The sequence below is a fragment of the Apteryx mantelli genome, chromosome 5 (assembly GCF_036417845.1).
Source record: "Apteryx mantelli isolate bAptMan1 chromosome 5, bAptMan1.hap1, whole genome shotgun sequence".
NCBI lineage: Eukaryota > Metazoa > Chordata > Aves > Apterygiformes > Apterygidae > Apteryx > Apteryx mantelli.
Genome location: NC_089982.1, coordinates 60,968,462 through 60,987,359, shown reverse-complemented (window position 1 = coordinate 60,987,359; position 18,898 = coordinate 60,968,462). Strand labels below are relative to the sequence as shown.

Below are 18,898 nucleotides of genomic sequence, written 5' to 3'. Positions count from 1 at the left end.
ATGTTTCCCTTTTGCACATTCATAACTTTTGGTGCAAAGCTTTCTGCAAAGATTATCTCATCACTAGTCTCACCCCAGCCTAGGGGCTTCCTTTTCTGTGGAACCTATTTTTTCCCCTTTAACCAGTCCCTTAGTCACTTTGCAACTCTAGTGCCTCTCTCCTTTGGTTTAGAGTTTCCCACTTCACACCATAATAAATGTTCTAATAAAGAGCAGATACATTAAACATATTTATCTTAACTCAGATTTTAAGGTAAAAGGGGGGTCATTTATTCTGGCACAGTCTACTTATGGATAACCTCTCATTGCATTTTGTTAGGTTTCCATTTACTGTCATGTTTAATTACTCTTTCCTTCAATATTTGCTTTAAAACCACAAGGCTGATAGTTCACTTCCTTCTGTAAACACACAACATTGTGCTTCAAACACACCAGGGCTGTTTCCATTTATGAAAATAAATGACTTTTGCATATGTTCATATTTTATTAGAATCAAAGCAAAGAAACATGCGAAGAACACAAAGCTTCAGCACATAGGGAGAAGTTTAAAAACAGTCTCAGTACAAAAAACCCACAAAGTCCTCTTTCACCACAAACAAGGCTCATATATATGTGGAGAATAAGCAATATGGCCAGTCACCCTAACAAATACAATCTTTTTCTAAAGCTTTTCTCATTTACTCATTCTAAGACATAGTAGTCTGCTGAAAAATAGTTATTCCAAGTTTGTGGTTTTCCCAACCAAAACAAAAAAAAAATATTTTGGAAATTATTTTATTAGATTCTCCTCTTTATGCAATAAATAATAAATAAACAATCCAGAGCAACGGCATTTATATCTCTAACAAAACCAACACTCATCAGTGAGAATTATCCAAGCCACTACTTGCACAGAAGTGAGATCCTACCCCAAGGCCTGTGAGTGTGTGTTAAGAAGCTCTGTATCAGAGGAAGAAGCCCACGAGATCAGCTTCCTTCTGGTTCAGTTAATGGCACACAAAGTCCTTCCTCTGCAATTCCATACAGATGTCCACAGCCACACAAGTGTACATTTATGCAAAGGGGTCACTGACATGAAATTAAGCCACTTAAATTAAGTCAATTTTGACATCTGAGCATGAAAATGGATTCAGTATAGTAAAGTTCTACTGGCTATATATTCCACGTTTATGGGGAGTAGCAATTAATGCTCTGTATGCAGAAGACTTCTGTATAAAAGCTAGTCTTAAGAGTAACCACTCAAAAATTCACAGAAAAAAATAAAATTCACAAGTACTGTGCTAAATAGGTCTGTTGGGTTGCCCAGGCAATGTGTAACATCTCTTTCATACTACTCAGAAGTGCAACATACAGGCAGGGCACCTTACACATGTCATTAAAACTCCATCAAGAGTTCCTTAGTAATAATGAGTCCAAATCCAGTGGCTGCACACAGCCTAATGAAATGGAAGAGTGATTAGTGATTTGTTCAAAAACCAGGAAGCAGACTAAGAGTAACATTAGTTTACTCTAGACAAAAAAGATGGAATGATCTAAATGAAACAATAACCAATGAATGTTACAGAACAGTCAAACAGATCTCTCCTGACAAAAGGAACCTGGAAAAACCCAGTATATCACCACCTCCCTTAGGTCCTCATTATCCTAGAAAAAAAATGAATTGATTACTGACTTTGTATCACAAATAGCACTACTCAGAAAATGAAAATAATAATTATTCTTCATTAAAACAAACTCTCATTTTTAATAAAAATTAACAATTCAAAACAACTTGCTTCTCACCTTCCTTCTAAAGCCTTTTGGGGTGACAAGCATTTCTCTCCTGAAGTGCTGTCACATGGACTCATGGAATCAAGCACTGTGCACGCTCCCAGTCACCACTGAAGGCCAGGCGCTTCCATGAAATATACCCCACACAAGTTTCACTGAAATACTACTAAAAGCAGTACTTGTGCATCCCTTTTTTTGCACTCCCAATGTGTTTTATCTCCTATGGGCTAGGAGCCAGTCATCATCTCACAGCAGTAAAATCCCAAGTCTGTGTAAAACCAGCCCAGGCTCACCTGAGAGATGGTACCTCCTCACCGGAGGGGAGGAAGAGGCAGGTGAGCACGTCTAACAGGTTATGTGCCAGCTATCTCCAGATAACGTGAGGCACCTTAAGTGACAAAGTAGCTGGGGTAAGTTAGGTCAGCATCTAGTAGCTCTAACTTGACTGGCCATCTGGCTAAAATGTTCCATATATAAAATCAGAATGCCACGAAGTTGTGAAGACCTGAATAAAAATAATGACCAACTAAAACAAAGACTTGCAGTTTGTGTCCACTCCTGCACTCATCTGCTCACAAATCAACTCTCAGAGAAAGCTCCTATACTCTCCAACAGCAACAAGGTGAGGAGAAGAAGGTTTAAAAGTGCTCTGATCAAGACGGTAACTGCCTCACCAAAGACAAAGCAAGAGACAAAAACCTCCCAGAGTTTATCCATGCCGTAACAAATTTGTATATGAACTATACACTTCCTTAACCATCAAGAGTAGATATCAGCAGAAGTGAAGGGGAGGACAGTAGAAGTGAACTGAATATAAAATATTTGCTGTGGACTTATTAGTCTTCAGGCCATTCACTAAATTATTCACAATCTCATCAGTGCAATCAATAGCCTCCATTTCCTTTCTTCCTCTTGTTTTGATTATAAAGCTTGCTTGTTGCCACCCAGCTTTAGTTTAGTTACAAAATATTGGAAGTAAAATCATGAAATCTGTTTTTTCTTTTCTTTCTCTTGGTACCTCAGTTAATGAGGCCATGGTCTTGAGGGTAACCAATACTGCGACTGTGAATAAGGCAATTGCGAATAAGGCAATTGCATTCAGCTTACATTAACTACTGGTTATTTTAAAAGCACAGCATATTGTAAGCTTCAGATGTATCTTTTCAGTTTTAATATCAACTACTCTTCACACTTTTTCAGGAGTTCAGGAACACGAATTTGGAATTTGTTCTCCAGAAGTATTCCTATCCTTTTAAACACTGAACACTTCCAAGACCATTTCTGCACTTCTCCAGTTCTGCAAGTTTTTTGGTCCCTATAAGCTTTTACTATTGCAGGTCAGACCTCTCAGAAACCTATCTAACTGTGGTAGTTACCAATACCTTGTGAAACAATAAAAACTTTTCTCAGGGGCAGCTTGAGGACACTGCAGCAGAGCAGGGCCATGCTCCTCTAAAAGCCTTACACTCCACCCACAAGCCAGAGCATTTCCCCATCTACTGTCCTTTCTGATTTCCAGCCCAGTGGAAAATTGGTGGCAACTGATCTTCTGAACAGCACTGCTATTCTCTCTTCCCTGCAAATTGCTATTTCCACTTTGTCTCTTGGCATGCTGGCCACATAAATGTCCCCAGGTGAAAAACACAGTGGAGAGCCCTGCCGCTGGGATGTTGCTGAAGCCCATGCAGCCAAGAGACCCCCACTGGCAGAATCTACGCAGAGTCTCTACCTATATTATTTCATTTAGGATGCAAGTGAAAAAGTCAAAACTTGACTTTGTTTTCCCTTCTCTCCTTCCACAGTTGCCTCTGATTCATTTCTGAGGACACAAATACATGATTTCTTGTTTCTAATACACACAAAATATCTATGCTTGCCCGACTTAATGTGAAAAGGACGGCATAAAAAGAATGGGGGAAGGGGAGAGAACAATTATCAGAAGTTAGACAAATGCTGAGAAATCCACATGACATCAGAAAAAACACAAGTTGTAAAAAGCAAATTCCTCCTGGCAGGACATTTTTTCACTTTGTATACAAAGTATTTAAATGAAAGCTGCTTACCACATGCTAACATTTCAAAAACTGTGCTTTTTATCTTTGGTTAAAAAAAAAAAATTAAAAAGGGCGTTTTAAAAGCAGAAATGGTTATACCATGAAATAACAGCGAGCATACAAAGGAAGCATGCAACAGCATATAAAAGTCTCTTATGACTACTTCTGTTAAGAAGCAAAAATCAAGTTTGCTGATCTTGATCCTTACAATAAGCTCTCTTTCTACATTAACTGTTCAATCTCTGAAGCCATCTCTGGTGTTGCCTAAGATAACCAGGCCTAGAAACCAAATTCCTAATAAAGTTCTTAAAACAAACAAACAAAAAAATAAACAAACCAAGATCCCCAGACAGGATCAAGACCATAGCGCTACTTCACTACAGCGGTTTGCCTCTATCAATCTTCTGCAGCCACTCAGTAAAGAAATCAATCTGCTCCAGCTGCATTATTCTCATATTGCAAAACAGAGGTTCTCCATAAACAAAGTTCCTTTTAATTAACTGCTTTTCTTTTTAGTTTAAGCATTTCATGGAGCCTAAGATATTGTGGGACTTTCTAGTTACAGCTAGCAACTATGAAAACATCTATTTCAAAAGCACTGATAATTTTACGATTGATTTCCATAGCGTAAGCAGGTACTTACTGTATCAGATTATATAGGCCTCTAGAAGAGCCAAGCACTTAGGTGTACACTACTCTGAAAAAAGATTCTTTCATGAAAAGCTCTTGAGAGAGGCATAAACTCTGCTTATCCATGAGCCAGCCACATTCAAAGCACATGCTTTTGGAAAACGCTAGGGTTTATGCTCATTTTCACAAACCAGCTATGGCCTTTTCACTAGCTTTACACCAAATCTCTCAATGCCTTTTAAGTGCTTTTGCAGTCCAACAGGAAGTTTTATCTTACTCTTCTGAATTAGAAATAATTAATAAATGTCACAGACACTACTACATTAGGAATTGCCAAGAAATTCCAGACGAACAAAGCTGGTGAAATTCCTAGATGCAAATTTCAGTTTCTGTGAAACAAACCAGGCTTATTCTCAAATTTAGGTACGTTTAGACTCTTTCAGGACAAATCAAGGCCTGTCTTTTTTTTTAAGTAGATTTATACTGTAGTTGGTGCACAGTATGCCTTTTCACTGTTCCACAGTGGTGTTCTTTTTCAAGGTCAGTGCCTAATTTCTTGCAAGTGATTTAGGTTTATTTTACTGCTGAGTTTTGCAGCCCATTTCATCATCTAACTCCTTTGTGTAATTAAAATTCCTCTTGATCTATTTATGTGCTAGCTTCTGCCTCCACCTGAGCCACTGGCAAGTGCCTTTCCTGAGCTAGAGTTTAGAAGCATCAGTATCTTCACTTTGAAATTACAGGGTATCTGTGCCATTATCTCTAGAGTGCCTTTCTGTCAGTTTTAAAACTCTAAGCAAATTCACCTTAATTCTTTATTATGAAGCATCTAAAATTTCCATACCTCCTTCCAAGCTCACCAGTGTCCCTCCTTCTGCAAGGAGGCTACATATCCTATCACATCAACCACTGTATTTACCAGTGCCAAACAATTTTCTTGCAATCTCATTCCAGACAGCAATCCCAAAATAGGGAAAGCCCAGTTTCCCACCTGAATTCTTTTCTGACTGCTTGAGGAAAACAATATTTTAAATATTCTTCTCAACATATATTTCAACAAAATATTTTCAACAAAATATTTTGATTCAACAGCAGGGAATATTTAGGATGTGCTAAGACCACATGCCAAACAAGAACATTGTACGAGAGCCCGATTCTGCTGGGCAGCGGGTCCCGAGGAGAAGGAGAGGGACACTGCCCATCACAAGCTGGGCGGCACACGGGATACACAGGGTACACCAGGCAGGGGTGACAGGAGCACAACTGCAGCACCTTGTCTCCCTCTCCAGCCAGCCAAACACGAATCTGATATCATACAAAATGAACGACACACAACTTTTAGCCTCAATGGCCAGTACTGAGACAGACAAGGTGGCCTAAATGAAGTGTCTATAGCTTCTTCATTCCTCTCCTGGAACTCCCCTGGTAGAGTGCACAGCACACAATTACTGAATTTAAAGAAAAGAAGGAAAAAAAACCCACCATCCTTCAGCAGGCAACATGGCTTCATGAAGTTTTCCTTGAGTGTTTTTATCAGGAGAACTTATGGTACTAATAAAGACTTCAGCATCAGGCAAGTTTTCCTTCCCTCTACAGTCGGCTGGCAAAAGCAGCATGGGCAGCAGGAGTTAAACTGCATTGCTAGTTAGGTTTGAGATGGTTAGGTCACTCTGAGAATATCCTGAATCACTTCCATACCATCCACTCCTGGTTTTGTGGCTGGCGTGTTCCAATTTCTGTGTATTAGCAGTCTTATTTTAAATCTTGGCACATGCATAACTTAAATAACCCACAGATTTAAATCATCCTCAGTACTTACCGAGATGAACCTTAACAGCTTTCTGGGAGTAATAGGATTTCTTAGGTCAAAAATTAAGCGGTTACAAACTCAAATTTCTGATTTACAGCACACGCTTCTATGTCTAAATTTAAATCTTAATGTGAGCTGGAATACTGTCAACCAAATCAGGTGTTATTTTTCCAGCTCTATATTTACACTTCAAGGATTATTCAGAAGCACACAGCAGAAGAAAGAAGGCCAAATCCCTCAAAGTGAATCTTTTGGGAGGAGTTCAGAGACGTTTGGGTTATCTGTTTATACTGCTTTGAAAAACCATTTGAAGATTTAGACAGATCCATAAGAACACAAGAAAGGAGAATCTAAGCTTTAAATTTAGAGAAATAATCATTTTACCTGTATATTCACAAAAACTTGGACAAGCATCAAGATGAGGATGGGTTTCTCCTCTGCTGTGGAAGGCTGAACAAGGCATAGCTCAGCCTCATCCACGAAAAATTAGCTATTTTGCATAAATCTCACAAAATGTTTTCCACACAGCTAACACTTTTACCTGCTGGTTTAGCAGTAATGGACAGAAATGTGATGCTGTAAGACGGCAAGTAGCTAGTCACCAACTCCTGTGTCCTTACATACATTTGAAGGCTAGGTCTGCTCACTAAAAATTTGGCCTACTGCAAGACAAGGACTGAGGGAACTCTCAACTACCACATCTGTGAGGCTCCCAATGTCACCACAGTGACTGCTACCAGGGAAACTACTTCATACAGTTCTCACCATCAAGGTTGGACACAGCTTTAGAGATGCACTGGGCATTATTCCGTCTCCGTCAGCTGTTCCAGTTACTGTAACGTGTGCAAGTACGTAAGGGAGGAAAGAGAAGAGAGAACATTAACCAGTGAACATCACTACGAGAATTGCTGGGAAGTGACTGGGGAAGCACTGAGGGATCCCCTTTTTCTGTTTATAATAATAATAATAATAAAAAAAATCATAGCACACACTTGCATCTCCTGCTAAACACTAGCTAGCCAAGCAGGCCTGAAGACTGGAAGAATCATAAACTAGAATGGCATTTCAGAACCAGAGTGCAGTAGTGCTGGCCAATATCTAGTCCAAAGTAGGCTGTGAAACAACTGAAACATGATCCATCTCTCTGAGACACAGGCTGTTAATGATGCTCTGCACAGTCACATCCTTCCAGGACTTTCTCGTGATCAAGCCTGATCACAGAGCTCTGGTGCCCCTGGGAGCCTCCCAATTCTCCCTCTCAGTTCCCCTTCTCCACACAGATTCCTCTCAAGGAACACCTGAATTTTCTGTAGTTACTTTCAATTCACCTAAGAGTCTTCCATTATAATTATATTTCAGTGCAAGGGCATCATGATATCAACATACTGTCAGGCTGTTAGGAACACACTTCCTAGGGACCGGTTATACAATTTCCCTTCAGAATAGCACCATCTTTACCACTTTAGTATATATGTATATTTGGTTTCAAAAGAGACCTACTGGCTCTAAATGCCCACAGATCTCTACCAGTCAACTTACTGTATATTGTTTTGGCGTTTATAGTATCCTCAACATTAGGTTTAGCCAATTTTAAATCCATGCTTAAATTTACATTAAAGGGAAAGATACAGGATCTTCTACTGAAAATACCCAACTTTAGAAATGCCAAGAATTGGCAAAAAATGCACTTAGATAAATTCTGATGTAATAGGATGCAAAGATGATAAAAATAAGGTTAAACACATCTATCTAACCAAGCATGGTTTGCTAGCAGCTCTTGAACATGTTTAAACAACAGCACATGTTTAAAGCAAATATTGTTTGTCACCAAGTTGTTTTATTCTTGTTGGGCAGTCATCAACCCACAAACACATCTACCAAAAAAATCCAGTCACAAATATCTTTGGGAAACAAAGATCAAATAATCAGAGTGAAAAAAATTTTTTTTTTGCTTTTTAATGCTTTTCTTTGAAAATACACAGGTATCTTCAACCATTCTTCTTATAACCTTTTAAGCTAAGAGCAGGTCTCATATTCCTCAAAAAAGCAAACAAAAACCCCACTTATTTGCCAGAATACATGCAGCTTTTCTTATACAGATGTGTTAGTTAAGCCACTCCCTTTATTAATGGTTTTCACACTGTTTTCCTGAAGTGTGATGAAAGAAAGAAAGAAAGGTGGGGAAAAAAAAGAAAAAAAGAAAGGCAGGCAAGCAGGCTTCCACCAGACTAAAAATATGAATTATTTCCCAAGCAGGTAGTTCTCACCACTTTACAGTTTAAGTGAAGGAATCTTTCTAGCCTTTCCCTTTCTAAATACCTCTTTACCGGTCACTACACATACTGAACCTACTGTATTTTTAAGCAGACATTTGATGTCTATATTTTTTAGAGAAAAATTATATTAGAGTAAAATTTAATTTCCTAAAGAGCAGAGCATTTATTTTTAATGTTTTAATTTTTCTGTAATTTCACAGTGTAATAAAAAATTAATGGTAAGTAATGGAGAGTACGATTCTGTTTTGTTAGCCTGGATTAACAGAGAAAAATCTTAGTGGGGTATTTATGCTTTATATAAGCACCCACCCACAGCACTTTGTTATACTGTGAAATTATATATCTCCACATGCGTTTTTAATCTATCGACACTTTTAATGGGCTGACACATAGACTTTGAAGTGTACAGGTAGCAGGATCCGCCCTGTTCCCTTCCTGACAGTGGGAACAGGCCGTCAGTGGCGCTCCAGCCGTCCAGGGCTTCCCGGGCTTTTGTTCATGGCAGGGGCCTTGCGCGGCGGCAGCGCGGGGGCTTCCCACCGCACGTTGCGCAGCTTGGGGCAAGCAGACCTCTATCAAACCTGAGCGCTCGCCTTCAACGGTCAGTTCAAAGCTTTTTAAATACTGCTCTTTCCCATTTGCCATGAAAACCGTCTGTGCCAGTCAGTTCTGTGCGAGCACATCGCCGACACGAATAATCCACCCGCCCATTAGGACTCCCACCTCGTTTCCCATCTCTCAAGCACCCCGCTGCGTCTCCTGTGCCCTCCTCCCATCCTTACAGGGCAGAATCATTTTTCCCTCTTTATTCCGCTATTTCTGAGTCATTCCCTACTGAATACATTCACAGTGCAGATCTTCAGGAACAGAAATAGCCTCCACAGCCTTAACCCATTCTCCACTGGTTTCCCATGCACCTCCTCCTCTCCTAAGAAACGTGTTATTTCAGGCAGGATTGGCATACGGCAGGCAGCCTGCGCACAACCAAGCACGCAGGCTGACACACTCAAACCCCCCACCCCACGCTCGACACCCACATCCAGCCAAAACACCCTCTTTGCTCCCTTTTGGAGGGTTTGAGGCCTGCTGTGGCAGCCACACTCACAGCTGCGCTGCTTTTCTGTGATAAGGAGACTGCCTGCTGCAATCAGCATCTAGCACCAGCAGGCATCTTTCTTCAAGGCTGAAATACCTGCGCTGCCTGAAACGCCCCAGCTGCCCCAGGAACCAGCCGCAGGCAGAGCAGGGCAGCCGCCAGCCTGGAGGCAGCGTGGCTCAGCTGGGAAGCATTTCTGCCCCGTGGCTGCAGAGGCCACAGCAGCACCGATTACCTGCCTTCGCTCCAGGGGCCTCCTAACACTGCCCAAGAAAGCAAGAGTTACCACGCGTTTCTACAGAGAGCCATGACTGCTTAACACAGTGCCTGAGGAGAGCTTCACTACAAGGCCATCAGTATGGAACAGCTTGGCTAAAGTTATGCAAATCAAAGTACACCTACTGGCTCTGCTTTCCGGTAGGGGCTTTTTCCTCAAGACAACTGCAGTCTGGAGTTGACTTGAGGACATCACAGTTTGGGAAGATTAGTCTCTGATTAAAACCAAGGACTCACATTTAAGATACCCTCCTTGCTTTGCTGCATTTGAACAGTGGGGTTTGCAGTAGTCTTTGTCAGGGTTTTCTGGAGATTGCTGGGGAAGGAATACATGCAATCGACAAAACCTCAGTCCCTCGCATGCCTCTCTATGTTGCCCGATTTGACTGCAAGCTCTTTGGAAGGCACCATTTTACACCCAGATGCGTATCGGGGAAACTGTATTACAGATACCCAGAGAGTCTTCCTTTCCCACACATCTATAAGGCACATCGGATACTTACAAGACAACATAATCATTTCATGTTTAAGGTTTTGTTAATACCATACAGATCACAAACAACTAGGTTACTTACTGTATTTATTTCCAAATGAGTCTTTCCATTAGTTCATAGATCAGGCCCTATGTGTATGTGTTTTCAACTCATTTAAATAACCTAATTAAGACAACTTTCCATTATGTTGTGTTTAAACCCCAGTTTAACCAGGCAAGCACTGAATTTCCAATGCGAGAGTATACTTCCTTCTTATTTCTCTACCCTGCAGTTCCCTTTCGCCTTTCATGATGGTTCCCTGCACAGCTTCCTCCATAGTTACACAACTCAGTACCTTGCTAAGAAGCACCCCTTCATAACAATAATCCTCTTTGCAAATAGAATTAGAAGGGCAAATGTAAACACTCTGTAGCAATGAATTAGTTGCCATATTTACCCAAACTACTGCTTCCAGTTCCTCTGTAATGAAATTATGCATTAAATACATGGGATGGCTTAATGTCCAGCTCCTAATTTTCTGAATTAGGTAGCTGGCCAGTAAGCACCCCGTAGTATCTCCCTCCATTCCATTTGAGAAATTACATTTAAGAGGTTGCCAATAAAGCCTTAACTAGCTTGTGCCAATATTAGTCACACCAAATTACTGTAATTTAATAACTGTCTGGAGTGTATTCTACGCAGAGAATGCTACAAAGGAATAACATGTTTCTACAAATAGACAACAAAAAAACCACACAAAGTTTATGGAGATTTCTTCTGTTGAAATGAGTTAATTCATAAAGGTAGAGAACATTCAGTGTCTGCCAGTTTCTTTCCCTTTGGAATCTGTCTTTTACGCACAATAATTATACCAAGGAAACCTCCCCTCATAACAAGCTAGTAGACATATATAAAATTAGTCCTGGCTAACATAGTCCTGCAGAAACCACATTTTAGGGCCAATATCAATTTTTTTTTTAATGGTGTTTTTTAAATATATATTCCACACCTGAAATCTGGCAAAAAAGGTTTAGAAATGTTCCTTTTGGTGCTTTTGAAAATTAAACTGTGCTTGCATTAAAAAAGCGAGCTTCAACAAAAGAACTAAACACATTGCAAAACTGCTTAAAAGCATATCATAGCAAAGCAGGTCTAGTGCTTCCAGAATCAGGGTTTTCCCATGGGCAGACAGAGCTGATGCTTGTCTGACGGGATATGCTACCTGAGGTGCAACACAATCCAGCGAGGAAGACAAAGGAAAGAAAGAGAGAGAGATTTTGGGTAGATTTCTACCAGGAAAAAAAAAAGGACAGCAAAACAATATGAACTAAAGGATGAGTCAATCAGCAAGTTATAGCTCTACTTTGACATGGTTACAGAAGGACAAGACTGAGATTTTAGCAAAGATTTTTAAACAGCGAAGTCCAAAAGACTAAATTGTCAATAATAAGCCTGCCAAAAGTTTGCTTAGGAATGCTTCACAGCAGCAGTTACTGTTCAGAAGGCAAAACAAACCAGAACTGCAGACACTCGCTATCCTGTATTGAGACCAGAAGCTAAATACATACATATTTTATAGCAAACCTTCCTCTGTCACATACTACTACTCAGTGTGCTAATAAGTCAATACTTTACATTCACAAGGAAATATCTTAGAGTAAACTACGTCTGACTTCATTCATCTGATACTAGTGTTAAGTTTCTAGACCAACTGCAGTGCACAGATTACTGATAAAAGCAGCAGTCTGCATCTTTTTAATCATCCTAATTGTTATGCAGATCACTTTAAAAGGCACTAATCAGTGTTACACACAGATGCAAAGTTTGCTCAGCAGTAAAAAACACCATCTAAACACTTACCCAAACAAATACCATGTTTTCAGGGGAGACAGAAGCTCAGCAGATTTTAGGGAAAAAAATAACACACAAAACTGAAAACAGATTTGATGGTAGGAGACAGAACTTAGAGGTTCACCTTAGATCTTAAACTAAATAGAGTTTGATCTTTTTAAAGCCTTAAAAAAAAAAGCGCACAAGGTCAATCCACCATCCTACAGATGATTCAGGTCAAGAGCCTGCTGCCTTGTCAAGGCAGACTCCTACATTCATTTCAAGTCAACTCACTGCGGGGCCTGCCCTCAATATCCTTGAGGACATGCTTACGTAACCAGCATCTTCCGGACAAGTCATAGCTAAAACAACGTCCATTAGAAATCCCAGGACACTTTCTCCAAAGCTTGGGTCAAATTCTACTGCAGGAGATCTGTAACCTCTCACCTGAAGCATCCATTGTACCAGATGAATGGAAGGCAACAAAAAAGACTTTTCTAAGATTTCAAGGGTGATGCAGGGAAGTACAGAACTGTAAAGCCTAACTCCTGTACTGGGCAAATTAACAGAAGCTAATAATAAAAGGACAGAATTTTGCACACCTGGATAAATACAACCTGACTGAGAAGAGTCAATGTGGTTTCTGCAAAAAGAAAAATCCTGTCTTACAAACCTTCTGGAGTTCTTTAAAGGTGTCAAACCTGGACAAGTGATATCTGGTTGCTATAACCTATTTGAATTTTCAAGAAGACCACAAAGTTTCTTACCAAAAACTAACAGCTTTTTAAGGAAACTAAGCAGAGAGAGGTAAGAGAAAAGGTCCTGCATGGACAGACAATAGGTTGAAAAACAGAAACGGGGTAAGGATAAGAGTAAGCAGTCTCTTCTTGTAGTGAAGAGAAGTGTCCAGCTAAATTCAGACTACAGATCTCTGCTGTTTGACACACTCATAAACCACCTGGAAAAGGGAATGCAGGGAGCGTGCTGTGAGTTGAGGATGTTTGCTGATGACAAAAAGTTATTCAGGGCAGGAAGGACAGGATGTGAGGAATTCCAGATGAGCCTGTGAGACTGAGCCAGTAACACAGCAGACAAAAACTAATGCACATAAATGTAATAAATGTAAGAAGAGGTACATGAGCAAAATACAACCATGACTTATATAGAACTGATGGACTCCAAACTGACCAAGCAAATCAAATATTACAAACCATTAGAAAAGGAATTAAAATAATAATAATAAAAAGATTATCCTACTCTATAAACCCAATGTTCACCTACATGTTGAAACTGTGTACAGTTCTGATCCTCCCATCTCTAAAACGATATTTAGAACTGGGAAAGGTTCACAGAAGGGATGATCAAAGTCAGGAACAGCTTCGATGCACAGAATGAACAGACAACAATTCTTCAGCCAGGAAAAGATGACAACTTGAGAATGATCCCAACAGCATCCTCTGCTCCTTGAAGCCATCTGGACAGGAGCCAACCATGCTCTGCCAGGAGCCATCAGGGGCCAGGGAACCGAAACAGACCCCAGAGCTGCTGGGATCCTGCCTGGGGCCCACCAAGCTGTGGCTGGTCAGTTCTGCCAGGGCCAAGAGGAGGCAAGTGAGAAGATCCCATCTTCTGGTAGGGTGGCAGATGGGGATGCTATAAATCACAAGCCCAGCCATAAGCTCAGGAAAAGGTTTTGGAGGAGCCAGCTGAGGAACTGCAGCCTCATGCAGCAAATGTACATGTCCCAGGGTCCCCCTCTCACTGCAAAACGGACACAAGTCAGGGAGTCCATGAAGCACATCCATTTTCTTTTTCTCATGTTTGATTTCATGGACCAAAAATTAGCTCAAAGGACAAGGTGGCTATAAGGGTCCATCATCCCTCCTGATGGCAGGAGACCACTTTCTGTCATAGCAGACATAAGGACAAGGAAATGGTGCAGGAGCATACATAGGTGTCTCTGAGAGGCTGCTCAGAGATTAAACTAGCTGGATGTCATGTGGCTTGCTCAAGTCATGCATGGCACATTGGGCTAGATAGATGAGCCCTTGGTTTGGCCCGTTACAGCTGCTCTTACATTTTTATAACACATCTCCTAGAAGCTGTCATGCCCTGTTGACAATCCATAGGATCTATTATATAGTATCTGCAGCTGGTTGTATTTCTGTGTTGCACACATTTTTAGAATTGCCTACAGACTTCAATAACAGCTAAACAACCATTCTAGATAACTCTCCACTGTTTCCTATTACGGCAAATGACACAAAACATCCAACTAGATAAAGTTGTTTACAAAGTTGCTTTAAACCTATTTTCTTTCAGCCCTCCAGTCACAGTGTATCTTGAGCCATTGGTCTCAAATCACACCATCTGGGTCTAATGTTCTCCTCCCACTCCCCTCACAGAAACTCCTTTTTTGAGAGGATTTATAAGTTAATTGAATCAAGAAAAAGGTTTTCTGAAGCTTATTTTTTAACCTGTTAACAAGTGCAAAGAGTTCACACACACTCCAAAACATACTCTCCTTTTGAGATTTTGACTAAAAAAGAAACTTCCACACAATTAGATATTGCTGTAACCCAATGCTTATAGGCTTTTTCACTTCAAAATCCTAACTTACAAAACATTTCAGAAAGTGGCCACTAAGCACACCACAATCCTGCAAACAGTAAAGCAAGCAAACATTTTATTTTGATGTCAGTTTTGAATGTCAGAATTTTAAAATAAGAAACACTAACAAACAGTAAATCTATATTCAGTTAACTCAGGAAGTCCTTTTCTTTACATCCAAGTCATATCTCCTACCACCACAGCCAAGCACATTATATAAATTCCCTCAATACATCTTTAAGAGACAGCTGGGGGCTTACTCACGCTTCTCCCATTTGCAGGCTGTCCCAAAACCTCACTCCATTTATGGAAGAAATTTTCCAATTTCCAGCTTAAGTTTATTCATGCCAGTTTATATCCATTTGTTCTTGTGCCAACATTGTTCTTTAGTTTAAATAGCTCCTCTCCCTTTCTAGTGTTATATCCCTGCTGTATTTGCAGATGGCAATCATATCCCCTCTCAGGCTTCATTTGCTAGGTTAACTAAGCCAGGCTTCCCTCATCTCCCCTGGCAAAACTGGCATTTTTTTCCCCAATCACCCTCTCTGCACCTGTTCTACCTCAAGCACAGGTGGGAAGACCTGCGCCTCATATTCCTGAGGAACTCTCACCAACACCAACACCCTGTCCCCACCACTTACCTGGCCTTGCATCCTCTACTGTCACATTTACTTTCTCCTGTAAGCACTTCTCCTGCTCAGTTATTTCCAGGGGTCGAGTTCTCTGCCTTGAGCAGAGAGCAGAGGCAAGAGCCAGCGTTCTACATATGATATAGTTTGTTTTCAACATGGATGGTGAGTTCACATGTTATTGCACATCTTATGTCAGAGCTTTCTAAAAGCATAGACCTGCTGTATGACAGATGACACCGACATAATCAGTTAGTTATCATTACCTACCAAATACCAGGATTTTTTTTAATTTTCCCCAGCCTCTTTTAAAATCTGTATCATATACAACCCCAAGTACTCAAATTCCTTCCTAACTAGCTGCTAAAGTCACAACTCTCTCCAGCTCAGACATGGCAGCAGTCCATTCTAAACTGTGTTACACATTTCCTAAGGAAGTTGTTTTCCCTTCTGACTTAACGATCAAACAAATCAGTCCCAAATACCCTGTGCCACTGTTAACTTTTTGTCATTGGTTTCTGACTTGGTTGCAAATCTGGAAACATAAGAAATAATCTAGGTTTCCAATTTATGCATCTTCTCTCTGACAAAGTGATTCCCACACTGTTGTGATCTACTACTTAGATTTCACCTTTGCCACAAAGGGCACATTTACTTGTGCTGCTCTATGACTAAGAGTTTTCTCTCTCATTACAATCAAGTCATGCATGCTTCATGACATACAACAAAACCATTCTTCCTCCTGAAGAGTCCTTTCTGAATTTTGATTCCTCTTAAATGGCCAAAAAACAAAAATAAAAACTCAAAATTATTCCATCAGATACTCATCTCTGTAAAGGAAGAATAAAAATATCCACAATCAACATGGCTGTTCCACGCTATGAAGTTAATCAGCAAAGATTTTGCCACAAGGTCACTATAAGAGGATGTCTCCCCTTTTAAAGGCTAGAACATCTACGCCCTTATTTCAACAAAACTCAGTTATGTGGGTAGAAAACAGCTTTTAAACACAAGACAGTCAACTAACTCATGCTTTTAGAAAGAACTAGAGCATGAGATGGCAGGATGATGACATATCAGATCTAGAATGAACCGAAGAAACATGTTGGCAAGCTAGAGGACATAGTAAGCCTGCAGCAGCTAATCATCAATCCCTATCTCAGTTTCTGGGGTAACACAGCATTTGCAGATGCTGTAGACATGAAGTACTATAACTTGCTGCAGATACTGCTATCCTGTACGACTATCAACAGCATGCACAATGCACAAAGACTACCAGTCCCTTATGAATGCAATTTTTTTTTTCATTTTGGTTATTTTGTGATTGAAGTGTAGAATCACACTCATTCACCCTGGTAAGTAGGAATGCAGCCAAGAATTTTAAGACTTTGCAAAGAAGCAGGTAAAGCAAAGATGTAAAAATACAAATCATTCCACTTTCCGTTTTAGCTGTTTGAATTCTCTCTCAAGCTGTAACTAGAAGTAGCTTTGCTGCTGTCATGGGACCCAAACTAATACCCGAGAACTTCAAAGGGAGTTAAATCAGGTCCACGTTTTGTTTGTGTCTCAGTACCGTGTTTTTTCACAGTCCCTTTTACAACCCCACGTACAATCCTCGAGCATGTTATACAGCAGAATTTGCACAGCCCAGTCTAGTGACAAAAAACCCCCACGACTTCTGCAGGCATTTTAGCTACTTTTCATACCTTTCTACCCTTCCCTCCACCCAGCGGTGCAAGACCTACCGCAGTTTATTGCTTTAAAAGGAAGAGCAGACACTAGTCTTAAGCTCCAGCCGAATTACCTGCAGTGTCTGCACCACTTCTACTGCCTCACCGGCGCGACCAGAGGGGGCAGCGGGAGCGGCGCAGGGATTTGGCCGCCGCTGCCCGCAAGGCGACGCCGGCGGCCCCGCCGCGCCCGCGGGGGAGGATGCGCAGGGCGCCGCGGGCGGGCGGCCGCAGCTCCCCCGCCGCCCGCCGGAGCGGCCCCCGCACCCCGCCGCCCACGCGTGAACAACCCCACGGCCAGCGCCGGGGCGCCGCAGCCCGAGGGGCTCCGCTCCCGCCCCTTTGGCGCGGCGCGACTGCCGTCCGCCCCGACGGCCTCCTCGGGGCCCCGCGCCGCCGGCACCCGCCTCGCCGGCCCCCCCGCGAGCCCACCGTCGCCGCCGCCGCCCGCCCGCACCGCCGCCAGCGTGAGCCGCGGGCGGCGAGGCGGGCGGGCGCGCACCGGGGGCGCCGCGGGGCCCGCCGCCCCCCCGGGCCGCCCCGTCCCCCCGGGCCGCCCGCCACGCACCTGCCCGCCGGGAGCCGCGCGGAGCCGCTGCGGGATGCGGTCGGCCGACCGGAAACGCCTCCCAGCCCGCTGCGCTTACCCAGGAAACGATTCCGGCCTCCGCCCGCCCCGCCTCCTCCCGCCACCGCCCAGAGCCGGGGCCGGGCGCCCCGCCCCGCCCCTCTCCGCTCCGCCCCGCCCCGCTCCGCCCCGCCCCTCTCCGCTCCTCTCCGCGCACCCGCGGGCGGTGGCAGCGGCACAGGGCGCACCCGGGGCGCGGCCCGCACTCCGGGGCCGCGGAGCGAGGCGGCGCCGCGGCCGGGGCTCGGGCGGGCGATGGCGGCGTCGCTGTCGCTGTTCGGGCGCGGGGGCCGCCGCCGCGCGTCCCCTGGCAGCCGCAGTTCCCGCGGCCGCAGGCGGCGGGTGCTGGTGGCGGCGCTGGGCGCTGCGGCGCAGCCGCTCGGGGAAGGAGCCGCCCGGAGGCCCCGCGCTGGCGGCTGCAGGGGGCGGGCAGCTGCCCTCCCTGCGGGCAGGGGCAGCCTGCGCGCCCGGACCGGCCTCTGCCTGCCCGCGGTGCCCGGGATGCCCGCGGGAGCAGCGGCTGCTTGGCCCCAGCCCCGGGGCGGGGCCGCGGCCTCCGCTTCTCCTGCGTTTCCCCTGGAGGAGAGCTGCGTCCTGCCCGCGTTTGGACAGGCTCAGTTTTTCAGTTGCTTTTAGGCAAGAAGCACTCGTTGCCTGATTATTAGAAAGCGTTATCTCAGGGCAGAGCTCAGGGCTTGCAGCAGGCTGAGGAGCCCGTGGTGAGAGTGGGGACCCGCGCGAAGGGGACGTGGTGCTGTCGGGCAGACGGGCCGTGCGCCGCGCCGCGCCGCAGCGAAGCCTCCCCGAGCGCCGTGCACACCGCGGTGCGGAGCCCGGGGGCCTTTCGCGGCTCTGCACCAGCAGCAGCGCAGAAACAGCGTTCTATGTGAGCAGCTCGTCAGCAACTACCAAAACAAATGTCATTACTCGAAGGAGTAAGGCTTATATATGGAGTAGGTGTATCCTGGTTATCATTTTTTCTCCTCGGGGAAAAAAATTTGGGATATTGTCTTTTCTATGAAGATAGACCTTTGGAAAAGAAACTGCTCATTGTTGGAGCAAAAAAATTAACAAGGATTACTAGCT

The 18,898-nt window shown here is 43.4% G+C and overlaps 1 protein-coding gene across 3 annotated transcripts in view; it reads right to left on the bottom strand.

Annotated features, from left to right (window-relative positions):
• The window catches only part of APBB2 (amyloid beta precursor protein binding family B member 2), a 204,249-nt gene extending 186,429 nt beyond the window's left edge, over positions 1-17,820 (bottom strand). For all 3 annotated transcript variants that reach the window (XM_067298115.1, XM_067298117.1, XM_067298116.1), the window contains exon 1: positions 17,753-17,820. The gene's annotated coding sequence lies outside the window, so the exon portion shown is untranslated. The remainder of the gene's footprint in view (positions 1-17,752) is intronic.
• Positions 17,821-18,898: the final 1,078 nt, after the last annotated feature.